We start from the raw sequence: 7,830 nt of genomic DNA, 5'->3' as shown, positions 1-7,830 counted from the left end.
GTCACATAAGTCAAGATAAAACCCCATCTCACGATCAAATTGCTCTCTAATATACTTATCGTACTGAGTATTGGAACAAGATTTCAAAATAATCATCCTAAAACTGATTATGTCTTATAGTACTCTTGGCACTTTTATAGTTGAGGAAACTGACTCAGAAAGATTAAATATCTTGCTCAAACTTTTCAAAGAAAAGGAAAAGAAAAAAAAAAAAGAGTACACTCCTTTTCTTGGGCCAGCACTCTCTATTTGCATGTAAATGCATAAGTTGACAGTGTGAGGTCCCAGCAGTAGAACCTGGGGGCAGCTGTCAGCACAGTGCAGCCACTGACCTTCCCTAGGTGGGTGGAGAGCCACAGGATGAAGAATGAATGTTGATCTCAGTCTTCTTCAGGTTGACGTTTCCCATAGAACTGCTGAACAAAGGAATTCACATCTCTCCCATACTTTCTCATAAATGCACTTCTAGATCTGAGTCACAGGCATTCTCAAAAGATGTTTGATAATACTTGAAACCCATGGAAATAAATGTCCCAACCTCCGCAGTCCAGAAATAAAACATAACATGAATTTCTAAGTTTGTTCTTCCATCGTCTGCCACAGTGATCTTTTTAAAACTCACAAGTCAATAATGTCATTCCCAGGCTTAATAGCCTTATAGGGCTCCCCACTACCCAAAGGTTCAAACTCCTAAGCATGAAGGACCCTCCCTTAGCACAGGGTCCTCCCAGAAATAACATCCATTTACACATTCACCTTAATCTCCACCTACGCCCTCACCTAAGCCACGCTCCAGGCAGCTGAATTCTGCTTTTCCACACTGTAACAGGTAATTTCAGAACCACATGAATTGGCTCGCACTGATCCCTTAGCATAAATGCCCACACCCTCTATGCCTGCCTACTGAATCCCAGCCCATCAATTGTTCACAAGCTCCTCTGACAGAGAGCTCTTTCTGACCCTTCCCCATCTCTTCAGGTAAAATAAACTACATTCCTTTTGGGGGACCCATTGTACCCTGCACTAACTCCAGCACTTTGCCACTTTGCTGTGCATATTTAATGAAAGGCTGATTCCTCCCACCCCTTCCTTTTTATTAAACCACAAGCTATCTGAGGGTACTGACCGTGCCTGAGTAATCTGCATCCCTGGCACCAGCTCACTGCCTGGTAACTAAATGTGCCATGAATGTTTAATGAGTGAGTACAGGGACTACAACATTACCATGATAGGAGAACAGTTCAGGAATGCAGATCTGTGCTTTTCCTTCCTATACCTCAAGTCTGGAAAAGATCCTCAGTTCTACAAAGTAAATTTCTATGTAGAATAAAACCTACCAAATTGGTAAGGCAGGTGACTACTACATGTATCAAAAGATGCAGACAGTCTGGGTAAACCAAGGTACAAGACTTGCGAGGACAGTAAATTCATAGATGCTTTGCCCTAAAGGAATATTGAATCAAATACATGTAGCAGCAAGGAAGCAAAAATTAGACTAGAGGAAATGCCCCCTCTGGTTGAATTATTACCTACCTAAGAAGCTATGAAGGAAGACCACTGTGCATAATAAACTCTTATTTACAGAATTTCAGAATCATAAGAGAATTCCTCCCCTGGAAGTATGACGTTGACAAACTCTCTGTTCAAATAAAAGCAGCTACTCATCCTGTTCCACATTAAGGCCAACTTAAAATACCATAAAAAGCTCGCAGACACCAGATCCACAATGTTATAACTAACACATACTGCTTGATGGCTTGTTTGCCTACAGTTTTTCTGGACCTACATTCTTCAAGAGATTTCTTGTGTTCCAGGATGGCTCGCTCTCCCTGGGCAGCGGTGGCACAAACTATTAATCTTTCAATGGTATATCCAGTCCCAAAGTACACTGGGCATGATCCTCTTGAAAAATGCACATTCTAAAAATATGCATGCAACAAAAGCTACTATTCCTCCCTATTTGGGATGGGCATTTCTTGTCAGATAAATGTGAACCCCATAAAGCTGTCAGATCAGTTTCTGACAGCTCGATACTTAAAATGGATATAGGCAAACTTAAAAGTTGGTCATGCCTGCCCTCCTTAGGAAAGATGGGCCCACTAAAGCTCTCGGTGTGTTTTTCCAAGTGTCTAAAGAAGATTTCCACAATACATCTCACAAGTCACCTCCAACTCTTTATGCCCCAAACACCCTTCATTGTCCTTTCCCCGACAAAAGTGCTGTCCTATCCAACAGCCCAATGTTCTACAACGGTTAGAGTCATGAAAACCCTCAAGTCATTCTTTACCCCCATTTATTTCCTGTCACCAAATCTCATCACCTCTTCCTTTAAAAATCTTAGTGACAGACAAAAACATCTAAACGTTCTCTTGTCCATGCTTTGTACCTGGAGCATTCATTACAGAGTTTCAGCTGGTCTCCAGAATTCATGCCCCCTTTCTATAGTGGAGACTTGTTGCCAGGCAGTGACTGCCCAGCCAGATTCTATATTAAATATTTCTTACCTTGCTGCTTACAGGAAGGTGTGGTAATTAATTCTAGACTGTGGCATGTGAGCAGTAGTGATATGCCCCATTTCCAAGCCAGGCCCATGAAATACTGACTCAAAATGCCCCTTTATGCTTTTCTCTTCTCTGCTGGCAGCAATAAAATTTGGACCTTTAGTAATAGTGGAGCCACAAAAAAAGCCTAGGTTCTGAAGACACCACTCTTTCTCCAAGCTCTCGTCTGAAACTGTTTGCTGTCCTGCCTTCTCTAAGGAAAAAAAAAAAAGTAAGCAAAATAAGAATGTTGTATAATGGCTCTTGCTCCAGTTTCCACATGAAACTGCACTTTACAACATGAATGTAAATTTATTTTCTGCCATTCAGAATAGGCAACTTGGTATTTTAGTTAACACCACTGAACAGTCAGCTAAGTCTAGCTTCAGGGTTCCCCAGCCCAACCTCAGCGGCTGGATAATGAAAATTCTTTTCTGATGCTCATCTCTGCCCTCCCCACATCCCAAAGATAGCACTCCACCCTTCACCCTGAGAGGACCTCACAGGACAGCTCAGATGGCACATTTGTACCACCTCTGACCATCTTTTAATTCAACCACCTGCTTTCAGAACGGTGGACCCTCCCTAGAATATGGGCTAAAAAGCATTCAATTAACCGTTTCTTCATGTCTTTATTTTCTTTCTCCAAGAAAATCCAGATAACAGCTTGCTTCATGCCTTCAAACCATCATGAGAAATGTATCAGATCCCAAAATAAATCCACTATAATTTTTTTTAATTAATGATGTTTACATAAACTGCCTTGTTTATAACTGGTCATTTTCCAAATTACAGGCTGATGGGACACCTTTTAGTCCCTGACTGCAACTTACCTGACCAACTGAGCCTGACAAAGCATTTCCCAGAAGACACCAGGGGAGCCAATTTGTGAAACGGGGTAATGGAGATGGAAGAGGTCATCTCTCAGAGGGCACTGACCTCCTAACCCACGAGTAACTCTGGACAGGTATTTATGTGCCAATCTTGGCACAAAATGTAACTTACTGAGTTAAAATGAAGACAAAGACAAATTAGGCACTTCTATGAGAGTACTGATTTTTTTTTTCTATCGCTATGGTAACACTACTCCATTTTAGGAGAGGGAAAAGAAAGAGTGGGCCTTAAAAAAATCAGCAATAAAATTTGTCAATGATGTATCAGAAAAGGACTTTTAAGAGATATTCCTTTTAATTATTTCACTGCTCAGAATCTACCCAGAAGTTTGATAAATGTGCAGAATATGTCCATATAAGATACTTATGATAGCACTTTACTAAAGAGTCAAATTGGAAAAATGTAATTGTCCAACAATTAAATAAATTATGATATATTCACACACAGTGGAATTCCTGAGGACCAGTACAAGTTAGGATGTAGAACACTGACTGAAGTGGATGTGTGTTCACTGTGTACAGCTAGTTAGTACATATCATTTCATTCTGTGATAAAAATTTCCCAGAAAATGTCCGAAGACATTTAGATCAAAATACTAACAGCAGTAGTTATTTCTAGTGAGAGAAATTTAGGGGGTAATGGGAAATGTTTTCCATGTGCTTTTCAGTATTTCCTATGATGATTTTCATTATTTGTGCAATAAAAATAGAAAAAAAATGCAACGAAGGCTGATTGCATTATTTATTCAAAAACATCCACTTCCCCTTCCTAGGTACCTGGGAAGGGTGCCTCTTCTTATGAAAAGAGTATCCTTCTTGTCCCCATAGACATCAGGACTAACAATATGATGGGCTTTGACTACTAAACTAAAAATAAAATGTGAAGAAAGGGACTTAGGAAACTCTCAGCAGAGACTTTGAGAGTTATCATGTGCCTCTAACAAGTTTTTGCTCCTTTTATTCCAAGACAGGCATGTTCTACGCAGGAGGGGCTTCTTCAGCCTGGACAGCATAAAACAAAAGATACGGAGAAGACTGGAGCTGAGCTGCCACAGCTGTAATATGAGCAAGGAACAAACCTTGGGGCTGTTTGTTACACGGTATAACCCATTCTAGGCTGATGAACACAGCAACTTTACCATCACCCCCCAAGAAAAGATCCAACTAGGATTTAAACACAAATACGATAGCCCCTCAGTTACCTATCTCCAGTTGGTTCTGGAATTCCTGAGTGAAAGTAAACCTCTCTGCTAACAGTATTTTAAGGCGAGTTTAGTGTACTAAGCCTCCTCTGCTTCCTTCCTATCCATGTCGTTGTAATTACTCCTCTCCTTTCAGGACTATTTAGTTTAGGCTTCACCATTCTGTCTTCTAGGCCTGCTCATTTCTCGTCTGCATATGGTCACGACCAATCATACTACCCTTTAGCTCTCTTTTTAATATTTACTTACATGAAATTTTTTATTGAAAAATAATTGTATGGATGGTATGTATATACATTATATATGGATTATATAGGACATTGTGATGTCTTATGTTTACATTGTAGAATGATTTAAACAAGCTCATTAACAAATCTGTCACCTTACATATTTTTTTAATGTGGTGGACACATTGAACATCTATTCTTTTTAGTAATTTTGAAATGCACTATTATTTGTTACAGTCACCAACCAGTCCTCTCATATACTGCTCTGAGATTCATTTTCCTTAAATATCACCACTTTGCAAGGTACCAGCACTAGTTCAAGGCTCCCTGGTCCTTCAGACTGGAATTCAGGACACTGCTTAATTATCCAAACTCACTATCCTCCTAACACAGATGCTCAGCCTAGCCTGACCTTATCATTCATTATTTCCTCCACACATCTCACACATTCCCAGAGTGATGCTACCATTCTAGAGGATGGTTATGCTGGTGGAACCAAGGAATGATTTTCCTGAGTAAAGGTGATAATTGCAAAACAGGCAGCACAGGCTTGAGGGGCAGAGTGATAAGATACACATCTCCAAACAGAATCACCAACAACTTGTCCCCTCTCTGAACATACAAGAGCTATTTCTTTTCTCTTAGGATCTAGATCTGGGCTGGCTTTGTGACTTATTTGACCAAGAAAAAGGCAACAGTAGTGATGGTAGACTTTTAAGACCTTCAGAGACCTGGCAGCTGTCACTTTCCCAGAGCCAAGCCACTAAGCTGTAAGAAATTCCAGCATGGACTATTGAAGGATGGGAGGTCACATAGAGAGGAGCCCCTGGGACTTAACCTGCTTCAGCTGAGCTTTCAGCCGAATGCGGCCACTCATGTGACCTCACCAGATAGCACATGGAGCAAAGGAACTGCCCACTTGGGCCCAATCAGCCCAAAGACTTGTTAGGAAAAATCAATTATCGTTCAATGGAATAATTTGTTTCACGGCAATATATAACTATGACAACAATTATTCATTCTCCGTACTTCTGCCCTGAATAAAATACCACTGGAGTCTCTCAGGAACACAGGCTTGCGACTATGCTCCCCATGCCCAGGCTGCAGTCCAGTACTGGTCCATGGCTTGTTAGGAACTGGGTGCACAGCAGAGGTGAGCGGCAGGGGAGGGAGTGGAGCTTCCTCTGTATTTACACCACTTCCCATCACGCATATCACCTCCTGAGCTCTGCCTCTTGTCAGATCAGGGTTGGTATTAGATTCTCAGAGGAGAGTGAACCTTACTGTGAACTGTTCATTCAAGGGACCTAGGTGGTGTGCTCCCTGTGAGACTCTAATGGCTGAGACAAATGTAATACACTTGAGTCATTTCAAAACCATCCCCCCATCCTCTAGTTGTTGGAAAAATTGTCTTTCATGAAACTAGTCCCTGATGTGGAAAAGGTTGGGGACCACTGATTTATGAAGCCTGAGAAACAGTATTCTCGGCACACTGGCAGCACTAGGTACCCTTAGGTGACAAAATAGGCAGTGAATTTAAATGGTGGCAGAAGGGGCGGGAGTGCACATGAGGTGGGAGGAAACATGGTAGATACTGCACAGTAAGTACAGCTAACAGACTGGCCTCTAAGATTAAATAGAGGAAGACCCAGGGGAGGTGAAAGATCCCATTTGAAGGTGCAGGTAAGAGTCAGTACAATCTGAGTCATTATTTCTGTGGCTCTACTGTTCCCACAAGTGCCAGTGAGGGTTCAGAAAGTCAGTCATGTGGCATCAGGAACAACTAAATCTATCACAAACCTACCAACACTAGCACGCATAAACCACAGGGAGCAAGGATTGCTCGCTGATCACCAAACTCATTTATTCCTGTTCCCAGACATGCAGTCAGGTGACATTCTCCAGCCTCCCTCACAGCTGGAGAGCCTCACGTGGCTTAGTTAAAGTCCACAGACTGGGGATGAAAAAGATGAACACCAATTTCCAGCTTGGCCATTAAGCACCTCCATGCTCTCCCTCTTAAAAGCCAACCTTTGAAACCACAGCTTGACCATGGTAGAATTCCAAGGACACACTGTAGACCAGGTGTCCTCAAACTACAGCCCCATGCAGCCCACCTAGGACATTTATCCAACCCGCAGGGTGTTTTTGTTGCCGCTGCCTGTCCTGCTTAGCAGCTGACTCATCCCAGGGCCTGCAGTCCAGCCCTCCAACAGACTGATGGGACAGTGAACTGGCCCCTTGTTTAAAAAGTTTGAGGACCCCTGTTTCGACCTTGGGTTTCTGATCTACTGTTTGTAGAAGAGCCCACACACTGACCAGAACATCCATTCTGGTTACTGAAAAAAATGCTGCGTTACTGAAATATGGGCATTTATCTTTTCTAGCAGTTTTCTAATATATCCTAGCTGCACTTATGTGGCAGCACCTACCAGGTATCTATGCCTGAAAATGTTCTTCAGTGCCAACATATCCATCAAGAGGTGCCCAGACGTTTTAGAGAACTGCAGCATGGTAACCAAAGTCCTTTCAATATTCAAAATCCTCATGGGATTTCTCTATTTAGGATTCCAGGGTAATTTAAACCTCCAGCCTTTCTGCTTTTCTCTGGGCTGCATCACCCCAGCACAGAAGCACTGGCCATCTGATGTCAGTCAGCAGTTAGAAGCTGCAGATATAGCCAAATAGCTATCACTTTAAAACACTGCTTGTTTGGTCAACAAAATCTTTCATCACAAGAAATAATGAAAATGATACCTGGTGGTACAAAGACTTGAAACCACTGCTCTCATGTACTATGTATTCATACAGTTGCTTCCCTTCTTTTTTTAAGAAATATGGGTGCACAGCAGTGAACTATAAAAGCAGATTCAAAGATTACTAAGCTATCCATGAATATTATTTCATCTTTTAGAAAGCATTAGGAATAAATGCTGGCCACAATATTAACCAGCTGGATAGCTCTGAG

This window comes from Otolemur garnettii, unplaced genomic scaffold, assembly GCF_000181295.1.
Source record: "Otolemur garnettii isolate 467f Iridium unplaced genomic scaffold, OtoGar3 scaffold00006, whole genome shotgun sequence".
NCBI lineage: Eukaryota > Metazoa > Chordata > Mammalia > Primates > Galagidae > Otolemur > Otolemur garnettii.
Note: the sequence above shows the minus strand (reverse complement) of the source record.